The 13,208-nt window shown below is 38.1% G+C and overlaps 1 non-coding gene across 1 annotated transcript; it reads left to right on the forward strand.

The window, feature by feature from the left end:
* The first annotated feature begins 3,494 nt into the window (after positions 1 to 3,494).
* Trnav-uac (transfer RNA valine (anticodon UAC)) lies at positions 3,495 to 3,567 on the forward strand. The gene has a single exon. It is a non-coding gene; the product is annotated as a tRNA-Val (tRNA).
* The last annotated feature ends 9,641 nt before the right edge of the window (positions 3,568 to 13,208 follow it).

The following is a 13,208-nucleotide window of genomic DNA, read 5'->3' on the forward strand; positions in this document are numbered from 1 at the left end:
ATGTTCTATCTTTTGGATCATTCCCATTGCTTCCAAACGATCGGATATGGGTTGCTGAGCTACTCTAAGTGTATCTGCAAGTTCTTGTTGCGTTTGTGACGGATTATGATCAAGTAAAGCATCCATTTCTTTATCTTCGAACTTTGTTGGCGGTCCGGAACGTTCTTCGTCTTCCAAGTCAAAATTACCACTTTTAAATCGTGCAAACCACGTCTGACACGTTCACTCAGTTGGATCATGGTTACCATAAACTTCCACCAAAACTTTCCGCAGCTTTTTTCTTCATACTGTAGTAATGAAGCAACACTCCCACAAAAACACTCTCGTTGGTACGAAATTCGACATATTCGAAGTGGAAAAAAACTTTGTTGTTTACACTTCAACTTTTTGACATATACTGAAAAAGACGCGCAATGACAGTAGCTCTCGAACAAATATCTCAAGTTACGCCATCTGTTGTACAATCGAAGAAACTTACCGGTACACCTAATATTTAATACGTTCACTCATGTGCTGATCATCAATAACACGCACAAGCTCGGCTCATCGGGCGGCGCTCATTACCGAGGGAACGCATTTCATTATGGCATCAGACGCCCTCAATTAATTCTAGCCGTAATCGTTACGTAACGAAATTCCATTTTGAACCTAAATGAATTCACGCGTCCATGTATGCTTGAGCAGCTAGCTCAGACCCATACTTTGGAAGATGAACAAATAAATTTACAAGGAAAAAGTTTTTCTAACAACTTTGTCATGTTTTGTTTGAAAAAATTACAACTTATTCTAATGATGTTCAAAGTCACGATAGCAATATAGCGTATTCAACAAAGTTTTAGATCTTTTTAAAATATGAACTTTTGTCGAAGATATCAACTTTCAATATTTTACAGTTTCTAGAATAAATGGTAAATAAATGGCATTTTTGTATGGAGACTCCTGAAATAAAAGCTTTATTCGTAACATTTTTGTGTATACATTCTCACATTTGACATGTTCTTGACGTGTTGCTCAACAGAAAAAAGTTTACAGAATATGTCAATCGCGATAATTTACACATAAAAATGTTACGAGTTAAATATTCGTAGTAATTTTTCAAAGAAAACATGAAAAAGTTGTTAGAAAAACTTTTTCCTTGTAAATTTATTTGTTCATCTTCCAAAGTATGGGTCTGAGCTAGCTGCTCAAGCATACATGGACGCGTGAATTCATTTAGGTTCAAAATGGAATTTCGTTACGTAACGATTACGGCTAGAATTTATTGAGGGCGTCTGATGCCATAATGAAATGCGTTCCCTCGGTAATGAGCGCCGCCCGATGAGTACTTTGCATCGCTATCTTGACTTTACACAATTAAGTTAGGATTAGTTGTAATTTAAAGGAAAAAAAAACATGGACAAGTTGTTTTTTTTTTTATTAAAATTGTTATTTTTACAGGCTCAGTTACATAGGTTTAAAGGAGCCGAACTCCTTATTGTATTGTTACTAGTATATATACATTTTTCCTTAATTCTAATGTTAATAATATAGGAAACCGATTACTCGCGGTCAACTCGAGTTTAGAAGGGTGACATATTTTCTTCAGGAAAAGAAGGGGATATGAGGATATGTTGACAATGATCACACTCACACTCTCAATCACACTCATCACACTCAATTCTTAAACCTATCTTATATCTAATATGTATTTACATTTCATCTTATTCTTAAGAAGGGATCCGATCTCTCACAAAGGAAAAGGAAAAGGAAAAACTAAGGGTATAAGGACAATCACACACGAAGATCGATAGCTTTAAGGAATACATATATTTGGGACATGTAATCAAGGTCTAACCGAGCCAACACGTCTCTCACCGGCATCATGGGCTGCCTTCCTCGGGCCCGAAGGGTGACTACTAAATTCGATCTGGCGACAAGATACAGCTCGCACGACCAAACAACGTGCTCGATGTCGTGGTAACCTTGGCCATAAACACAAAGATTGTTGTCGGCAAGATTAATACGAAAGAGTAGCGCATCTAACGAACAGTGATTGGACATGAGTCGGGAGAAGGTGCGAATAAAGTCCCGACTCAAGTCCAGACTTTTGAACCATGGTTTGAGGCTAACCTTAGGGATAATCGAGTGGAGCCACCGGCCCAATTCATCTTCGTTCCATTTGCGTTGCCAGTTAACTATGGTATTTTTGCGGACTAAAGAATAAAATTCATTGAAGGCGATTTGACGCTGATAAATATCGCCTTCAATTGCACCTACCTTTGCTAATGAGTCAGCCCTCTCATTACCCAGAATTGAGCAATGTGAAGGGACCCAGACAAAGGTAATGACATAACAGCGTCTGGATAAAGCACTCAAAATTTCTCGTATTCTCTCAAGGAAGTACGGCGAGTGCTTTTCCGGCCTCACTGAACGGATAGCTTCGACAGAGCTAAGACTATCCGTTACAATGTAATAGTGTTCAACAGGTCGTGAGGCGACGCTGTCCAGCGCCCAGTGTATCGCTGCCAATTCAGCAATATACACTGAACAAGGATTCTGAAGACTGTGTGAGGTGCTAAAAAATTCGTTGAACACTCCAAATCCTGTGGACTCATTCATAGAGGACCCATCAGTAAAGTACATATTATCACAATTGATATCCCCATACTTTGCATCGAAGATCGTTGGAACGATCCTCGATCGAAGATAGTCTCATGTTCCATGGATATCCTGCTTCATGGACAGATCAAAATGCACAGAGGAATTGATGTAGTCAGGAAAACAAACACGGTTGGGAATATACGAAGAAGGATTAACCTGCATGGAGACGAATTCATGATATGAGCTCATGAATCCAGAATGAAAATTTAGCTCGATCAGCTGCTCAAAATTTCCGATCACCAATGGGTTCATAACCTTACACCGAATGAGGAACCCTGACAAGTTGTTGTCAGAAAAACTTTTTCCCTGTTAAAACGCGATGTAAGGGTGACTTGTTGGAAATTGTAAGGGCTGTTCATATAATTTTTCTTGAGAATTTGAAAACAAATCGTTTTTGAAAAAAAAATTATTTAGTTTTATTTCATTTTTTTTCAGTGTAATAAAAAAAAAAAAATTTTTTTTAATCTTTGACCATAATTTTGAAGGTATTAAAGGGTTTGAATATTTTTTTTTAAATAAGAAAAAAAACTTTTTCAAAAAGTAAGTTTTTTTTAATTTTTCAAATATGAAAAGTTGCCTTAATGACCTATGTCTTTACACCCACAACGTTTCACTGATATATTGCTGCCAAATGGCTGTTTTGATATCTGTAAATAATGTATAATAGAGGGGTATATCCCAAAGAATATCGGGGTCTTCATTTTTCAATTATTTATAACATTAATGTTCGGAGTATGAGTCTAAACGGTAATAATAAAATGGGATTTCAACCTTTCCTTGATGTACGAGAGATGATGCTGGTGTTATGTTCGAAAATATTCCCACTACGAGTAGTGTCAACTCGCCGCACGGAAGGTTCCATGGTGTAGCGGTTATCACGTCTGCTTTACACGCAGAAGGTCTCCAGTTCGATCCTGGATGGAACCATGATTCTTTTTTTCTTTCGACTATTTTCATGTGAATTTCACATTTTTCCGAGGAGTAACGAGTGATTTTTTGCTGTTTGGTTTTTTAGCACATTCGTGTCATGTGTCAAAATTAAAGCTGTAATGTTTTCATTGTCATTCCATTACGGAAATACTTACAAATGAACAACGATCACGAATCATTGGATTACATTATCAAAATCAATTCTCTGTGAGAAATGTTTTTTTTTATTTTATCGAAAAATGTTTTTCAGCGATGAAGCCTTATTAAACAAAATTACCGTATTTGGTTGATGAGCAATCCCAAAGCAATAGCTGCAAATGCATCCAGAAAAATATACTGTCAGGTGCGGCTTATAGTCCGGAGGAATCATTGGCCCATACTTCTTTCAAGATGAAGATGAGAACAACGTTACTGTCAACGGTGATCGTGCAATAAATCCCCACCATACACGAGCTAAATCTGGTTGACAAGACGACATATTGTGCAACGAATTTGGTAAACAATTCATCTCTCGTTTTGGACCAGCGGAACGTGGAACGTCTAGATCGTACGATTTGACGCCGTTGGATAATTTTTTGTAAAGGTTTGTCAAATCTCCTGTTAGTGTGGATATTCGAGGGCGGTCCGATAAGTGCTTAGCCTCATCGCCCGATGGTGTCAGTATCGCAAGAGAGATTACTTATCGTGTAGTACAGTCCTGTGAACGGCTGCTGTCAAAATTTCAGCCGAATCGGACTCGTAGTTTTGTTCTGACCGTGTGTGGAAGCGGGTGTGTCCGCGGATTTCAGAAAAATGGAAATTCCGCCATTCCGTCACCACGGCCAAATTGGTCGAATTGCACTATGAACTGCTGCCCCCGTATTCTCCAGATTTGGCCCCGTGTGACTTTTTTTTGTTTCCAAACTTGAAAAAGTCACTCGCCGCACTCCCTGAGAAAATTTAGGCGGCCAAATTTTTTTAGCTTAAAATCCAATTTTCGGAAGACTAGGGTTTTCGGATACGCAGAGTTCATTTTTCAACTCTGTTTCACCAAAAAACCGAAAGGAGGGAGGGGCAAGGGGGCAAAGTTCAAAAATTTCAGTTTTTATCGTGTTTGGTATCATTTGGCTCCGTGTGACTTTTTTTTTGTTTCCAAACTTGAAAAGGCACTCGCCGCACTCCCTTAGGAAATTTAGGCGGCCAAAATGTTTTGGCTCAAAATCCAATTTTCGGATGAAAAACTCAAGTACTGAGTGATAAAAGATACAGTGAGGAACACTTTCATTAACAAAGTTTTGCGGGAAAATGCGGGGCAAGTTTTATAAGTCCATCCGAAACCAAATTATACTTCCAAAATAGTACTTACTTTGTGTGGAGTTAACACATACTAAAACCAACCGAATTTTGAACTTTGAACAAATGCAAATTCTCCGTTAGAAATACTTCAAGAAACATAATGAGCCAAAAAAAAATCTTTATAAACTTCACCAAAACACATGTTAGAAAAACACACGCGGAATAGTTTCACCGGCGAGCATGCGAAACTGGTATCTTATCGCGTTGCCAGAGCAATGATGCGAGCGCGGAATGGGGTGAAACACGTCATCGTAGATGCCTTGAATATCCTAGAATAAGGGACTGTAGGATTTTTGTGTTTTTATGCAACTTCATTTTTGGGTTTTGGACGCCTAAATTTTCTCAGAGACCAGTGTTTGCCGGGCAGAAATTTGAGTCGAATGAGGAGGTCCTCGTCGCCACGGAGGCCTACTTTGCAGACCTCGAAAAAACGTATTTTTCAGATGGATTAAAGAAGTTGGTATATCGCTGGGTATCGAGCTAAAAGGAGACTAAGTACTTATTGGACTGCCCTCGTACCAGCATCGATTCAAGTACCAGAGCACAACATCACACGTGTTCTCGGTGAAATAACTGCAAGGATGCAAAAGAATTGATTTTTAACCAACAATTAGGGATCGTTAACCGGTATTACCGGTAATAACGGATCATTTTTCATTACCAACTTACCGATAATTTTGCAATCAATAACGGTAACTTCGGTAATTTTCATTTTTATACCGTAAATAATGTTTCCTTTTATGCCACTTTGAAATATTACTCGAGAATCCAAATAAGATCGAATAAACACATCTGGCAGTGTTGCGCCGATTCTACGACCTCCGAACTTAGGTCAAAAATTGCTGCTCGATCTGAAAAGTTTCAGCGATGAAGAACTGATAGAGATGAAGGAATTGGTTAATGCTCTCGAACCAGTTCTGGTTGAACTGCTATACCGGAAGAACTCAACCCCTTATGAAGTTGACGTTGGATTGCAGTTTATGCTAGAACAGCTATCGGAGTGACCATCAGGTGAAAATTGAAGCAAAATTGTCAAAAATCGCGATTTTACCCCTTTGTACATGTAATAGTCACTTAAATTTCACATTAACGTTGAAAGGTTATATTTCTTCTTCAAGTAAGTCATATTTGACTTATGAGTCTATATATAATCGAGTCCGATCTGTACATGCAAACACCTGAACTGAATTTTGGGGACTGTTTCGAAAATATCATGTGAATTATAGCATATATTTTTATATAAGAAAATAATACATTGAAACACATTGTTAAGTAAATACTTATCTGAAGTTTACATAAAAATAAGTAAATCTTGTTCTTCTTTCATAATCTCACAAATTATACATATTCTGCATATAATCTAACAAAGTTATACATCATTGCTTTTTCAAGTAAAAATAATTCTGACCGCAAAGGGTTAATGATTACTTCGGCGTCTTCTATCAAACGCCACGGGCTACATTGATCAAGCAGACATTTCTAATCGTTCGTGACTTGATGAAATTTGACGATTATTGCATTGATTCAGTAACTGGACAACAGGAGGGAAAAATCCAGTGAAAGATGCAGAACCTGCAGAACAGTTAAACATAAAAAAACTTGAACAACGATTGCAATTATCAATGGTATCAACATCCAGCTCAAGCTCAACGTCTATAAACGGATTGGAAGTGCGTTTTCCTTTTCTGGAAATTTCCTTAATAAATCCGACATAGATTAGAATACGACAAAATTAACATTATTGTGTCCTTAAGTATTACTTTAACTAACAAACTAGGTAGCAAAAATCTGCAAAATATTATATTGTAAACTAATCACCATCAACAAAAGCCGTTTCATCTAGAAAATGGTTTATTTTAAAGTATTTTTTACCGGTAGCTTACCGGTTTTACCGGTAATGTATTTTTCGTTACCGAATAACAGGTTATTGAAATTTTGGCACGGTAATGCAATCCCTACCAACAATTACGAATTTTCTTTTCATTTACAACTTTCCTATGTTTTTCATATAAATTAAAAACCAAACGCTCAAATTATCACCTCTATCATTACGAGCAAAATCATGGATTTTGAGATTTAACATGACACAATGACACAAAAAAAAATGCTCGTAATAATTATTTTCCACGAATAGAGAAAAGCATTTAATAATAGTTCAAAGACCTAGTTTATTAACGAATGTCTTCCGAGAACGGATCGCGGATCGTAACAGGCAATTATGCTTCTCCCGTATTTGCCCAGCCGATGCGATGGTGGCCAAGTGTCAATCCGACGATGAATTTATCATTTGCCTCAGCTGTCAAAAGACACAGGCCACTGACGAATGCGTCGCTCGGTCATCGTCACATCCAACGCACATCTGGGTCGGATAAATGAACAGCAGCAGAAGCACAATAATCATAAAAAAAACATAATCGCTTCTCGATCTCCGCAACAGTTTTCTTAATTGAATTAGAACCATCAGTAATCCCATGGTATCACATCTTTACATCTCGGACGGTTTCGACACATTTTATGGTAACCCGATACTCGCCAAATGCGAAGCAAATACGGCTTTGGTGAAAAAGTGCTCCAAATATGTTAATGGCCCCGCTGATCGTTTGAGCGGGTCGCTCAACGCTGGTGCCAGGGCGCACTCAACATAGCCAAGTATTGTGCAGCATAAGTTCTCTGCTTTGGTTGTTATATGGGGGAAGAGGAGGAGGAGGAGCAGAGTGGGAAATTAATATTGTTTGTTTTACTGATGGCCCTTAATTAGCTCGTATCAATTATTAAATTGAAAACATACTGAGGGTGGCACAGACTGTCGTTTTCGTTGGCCGATGGATGGATGCGTTTGCCTTTGGCAGTGGTGTTTTTGTTTGGATCTGCTATGGACGCACTATGGATAAGTTGGGAAATACGTCGAATTTTAGAATTAAGAAATAGCGATTGAACTTTTGAAGGTTTCTGTGGAATAAGCTGAAAGGAACAGTTCGCATCTTGAACTAGAAGCTAGTTTCCTGCTCACAGAAAGATTAGTTGTATTTTTTGCCGATTAACATAACTTAAATAAGGTAGTACACTGACATCTGGAGGTGCATATATCATAAATACAATTGTTTCTATTGCAGCTATTTGAATCTAATCGTATCCTGAAATTACAAAAATGGAATAAATGGCGAATGCGAATTGAACTCGGACTCAAAGTACAAATTGGTTATTGTAAAACCGAAACCCGAAATTGATTTTTGACGTAAGATTACGTCTTTCGGGAACATATTGTTACAAATTGAAAATCGAGCACATTTTGAAAATTGTCCAATTTCAAACGCTTATTGCTCAGTCATTTCATGATGGATTGATGAAATTTCGGCATTCCATAACAATTTTTTCTATTGAATAAAATAATACATGTCATGAAATTAAGTATCGAACAATTGATTATTCTCAACCCCTATACTAAAGGATATACCCACTTCAGATTGGTCGAAATTGACGACACATGCGGCGGTTCCCTAACAGAGACATCAAAACCAAACTGCCTGGGGGAATTCAGCATTGTAAATACATGAAAGTAGGGGGAACTTTTGCTCCCACCAAATGTGTTCCTTAACAGGGACATCAAAACTAAGCTGCCTGGGGGAAATCGATATTGCAATTACATTAAAGTAGGGGGAGCTTTTGCTCCCACCGGAATGTGTTCCCTAACAGAGATATCAAAACCAAGCTGCCTGGGGGAAATCGGCATTGCAAATACATGAAAGTAGGGGGAGCTTTTACTCCCACCGAAATGTGTTCCCTAACAGAGGCATCAAAACCAAGCTGCCCGAGGGAAATCGGAATTGCAAATATATGCAAGTCGGGAGTATTTTTATATTGCAAGTAAGGTGAGTAATACGATTAATTCTAGCAAATAAAATTTAAATTTGCAAGTTTATTGTTGGTTGCTTCGTGAAATTTCATAAAAAATGACCGTGTATGGTGAAAAATTTAGCACAAGTGTAAGTGTAAAATTATATATGTTACCATTTGTATAAAAAATAAATTGATAAATGAAACGATTAATTTCAATTTTCACAAATAAAAACCAAGGTGTGTTCCCGCTCGAGAACGGGTCGTTCGGTTTTTAGCTGTCTGTTTTGTTGTGTTCATTTTCATCCAAAGAAATTTTATACGGTGTTTTTAGTACAATTAAAATTCGCATTGGGTTGAATAAACACTCAAAAAGCAAAAAATGATAAATGAAAATTACTTTTTCCATTTCAAATATGTTCTCTCTATATTAAAGTATTATGTTTTTACTGATGTAAAAAAATGATAATTGTTACATATTATATTACTTATATTACATCGGTGAGTTCTTTTTCCTCTATTTCATCCATACACAGGGGGCATCTCGTCTAGGATCAAAGATGGTGGTTTTCATCATATCTCATTCCACTTCGGCATCTTCTATCTGATATGCACCATCCAATGACTGTTTACCATCCTCCTGTCATCATTGCTGTCTTCATCACTCAATGAACACTAGTGAAGTGAATGAACAATACCCAACAACCAAACAAAACGGTCTTTTCTGAGCCACCAAATCATTATCAATGAATTTAATGATGTTATTCTTCAAACATATCCAAAATCAACAGATAGCCTAACGGAATCCTACGTCAACTATGCGGTCGTGTCTCGGACACAACCCTCCTGTGACTTTTTTTTTGCAAAAAAGCATCATTTTTAGGGGTTTCGAATTCTCTGATTTGATTAAAGAAAAGGTGTACTTGAGATTTGGAAAAGTTTATAGAAAATGTTTTACCGTACCCATCCGTATTCTCTGGACATTGCACCTTCTGATTACTAATCGTTTCGACGCGTGCAGTACGATTTTTTATTTGTAGCTGGAACTATCTTTGCATAAAATAAATTTCGGAGAAAAATTAAGCTAGGCTGATGTCCACTGGTCAGTTTCATATTCTTATGTGTACGTTTACGAGAATTTCGTCGCGATATTCACTAAAATGTGTATGTCTTTTTTAGCATCAGATGATCCAATGTCAACGGAAATGAAACTTTCACTAAGGCGAATAACTGTGAGCAGCTGGGATGAAAAAAATATAAGAAGGTCAATGTCACTGGCAAAATTCTCAGCAAAAATGAAACGCCCGTGGCGCAAATTGATAACGTGGCGCACGCATGACTATTATCAGTCCAAAATTCTTTAATGAAATGACAGAACTGTGTACGCAGAAGAGACAAAATATTTGATTCATAACTCTCTCTCTCTCTCTCAATCAACGATGAAACCCCCGAATGATGTTCTTAGGAAAACGAACAACCACAGATCCGAAGTTCGGATCGACTGGTAGCCCTTCATTGTTGTGTAACGAAACTTTTCTCACTTTAAAAACTAAAATCACGGATCGTAAATTATGCATTTCATTCAGCGGACGATCGGCAGACACTCGAACCAGAATCGATTAATTGAAATGAATAGCCGTTGACGAAAGGCGTACCAATGAAGCCAATTGTCGGGAATCTTAACGAGCCATTCGAGAACGTGACAGATGATCATACGAGAGGAAGCAGTGCTCTCATACAATCTTCTGAGCGCGAGATAATTTCGGCAGTTTATTGAAAGCTTCACTCAGAGAAGAAGTCGAATCACTACTATAATATTTCATATGATATTTTCAGGATGATGAGATAGTTACGAGAGTTGTATAAGAAGTACCTAAACCATCTCAAAAACATATAGTCCATTATTTAATCGCGTATGTTATGAAATTTGAATCGAAGATCTTTCAAGGATGGATCAGATAGCCACCAAATTCCACTCGTTTTACGCATCGGTTGAAGATCGTTCAACTTCAGGCAACCTGTTGATACGAAGAAATTCAGACAGAAGATGGATATGCTCCATGCCGTGTCGTCCAGATGACGAAAACCGTTAGGGTCAAGATTAACTTCAACCACACACTTTTGATGGTCAGGGAGCAGCCAGAAAACGTAATTCCTAAAGCTGCATCCTCAGCACTACATCTCAGCCATCGTCGATAGTCTCGCTATGGGAATATTGCGCCATTCAGGTTTACATACCCAAGAAATACGGAAAGGACAATTAGCTCTACCCAAAGAATTCCCAGAGGTATGCTGTTGTCAACCAGTGACAGTCCTTTGACATGGGAACGCTGTACCAACGTATTCGAATGTGCAGACTTGGTTCGAACGATGCAAGAAGAACCCGCTCCAATTCGTGTATTACAACTGAGGGGCTCAGAATGAAAGGGATGTAAGTGATTTGATCGATTTCTCTTCATCAACTTTCTCTTTAGTTAATAACTCAACTGCAAAAACGTCCCAATTCGAGTTTGCTGTAGAATCCGATAGATGAGGTAGTGACCTATCTTCCACATTGTCAACTACAGCTGGGAATGTGTTTGAAGCTAAGTTATGACCAAAAGAGAAAGTCGATGTAGAGAAATCGATGATGTCATTTAAACCCCTTTTATTTCGAGCCCCTCAAATAAAATCTTTCGGTCGTTCGAATTATGAATATTTCGTATTGTGTATTCGTCTTCAAACCCAATTTTTAACTATGGGTTTATAGGGCCCTATTCCAGAAAACGAGACGAGCAGACGAGTGCTCGTCTCGTTTGTTTTCATATTCCAGAAGCCGAGCTCGACTAAAAACAGACGAGTAGCTCATCTGGCTCGACGACCGTTTGGCAGCGCTCGTCGATGAATCAGTCGAATCGTCTAGTTTGTTTGATGTGTTTGTTCAGCTTGTTGATTGAAAGCATCGGTATTCTTCTGCTCCGCCTTTATCTTCAAAAATTGTTTCACGGCTAAACTAGTATGGCATAAACAATGTATGCTTTCAACTGCAACCATCAAATTCAATTCAGTAATTGCAAGATTTTACAGATTTTCAAATGGACCTCTCCCAAACAACACAACCAAATGTAAACATTGAACTCATACCCAGGGATGCTAGATGACTGTTTCTTGTTTGAATATTAAAGTATTCCACCACAACTTCCGTGACAATTTAAATTTTTGCGCAAATTTATCCCGAACACGAAAGTTGAAACGAGCGATTACATTGAACATTTATTTAAACAAATTTTTGCTACACTACATTTATTCAACGAAACTACTAATTTTACTTAGACTACATTTAATTTTACATTACTACAGAAACAGGACAATTACTACTTTTCACTTAGATTCTAGGATAAAGACTGGACTATAGGACATTCAAAAATACATAATTGGCCGACTATCACAAAATGAACCTATTGTACGGTATCTTCTTCGCAGCATCATTTAAATAGTAGCGAGGGATTGGCCATCGTACCTTATGCTATAAAATACTTTTTTAAAGTTTAGTACACGTTGCATGCAGGCAACACACTAACGCTCACTTCTACACTCTATTGGTTTTGAGTTCGCTTGTTTGTAAACATAGCCGGCCACCTAAATTTACAATGATAAATTTACGTTACATTTCACAATAACAATACAAAATTACAATGTTTGTTTCATATTCTTCTCGTTCATTAATTCGGAGTGTGCTGTAGTGACATCGCGATCGAACGGTAGTGGAAATATCTTGGATACCGGTCGTTTGTATGACCCATTGGCTGTTTTTATCGTCACTACTCTGACGACACCATCTTCTCCTGGGTGAGTTGACTCAATTCTACCAAGTGGCCAAGCAATCGAAGGTTTATTTTCGTCCTGTACAAGGATCATCTGCCTCACGCGTATATCGATTGGAAGTGATGTTCGTTTGCGTTGGTTGTTGAGTTCCGACAGATACTCTTTTCTCCAGCGTATCCAGTGATCTTGTATCAATTTTTGTAATTGCTGGTAATGGCGAAGACGGTTTATCGGTGTGTGCGAATAATCGGGATCGGGCATTGAATTTAGTGGTGTTCCGATTAGAAAGTGACTCGGAGTTAGAACGTCGTACTCTCCAGGATCTTCTGACAATGGAGTGAGTGGACGGGAGTTCATATTTGCTTCGATTTGTGTAAGAACAGTTGAGAAGTCCTCAAACGATAATTGTGTTGTGCCTATTGTTTTGGTGAGTGAAGTCTTTGCTGTTTTCACTGCTGCTTCCCAAAGGCCGCCAAAATTTGGTGTTCTCGGAGGTATGAAGTCCAAGTGATTCCTCGGCTACTGCATTCATGCGTGACTGTGTCTTGGTGCTTCTTACTGTTCATCGTGTTGTAGAGTTCATTCAGTATATTTTTTGCACCAACGAAGTTAGTTCCATTGTCCGAATGTACTTCCATGGGTAAACCACGACGTGCGACGAAACG

This window comes from Toxorhynchites rutilus, chromosome 2 (genome assembly GCF_029784135.1).
Source record: "Toxorhynchites rutilus septentrionalis strain SRP chromosome 2, ASM2978413v1, whole genome shotgun sequence".
NCBI classification, from domain to species: domain Eukaryota; kingdom Metazoa; phylum Arthropoda; class Insecta; order Diptera; family Culicidae; genus Toxorhynchites; species Toxorhynchites rutilus.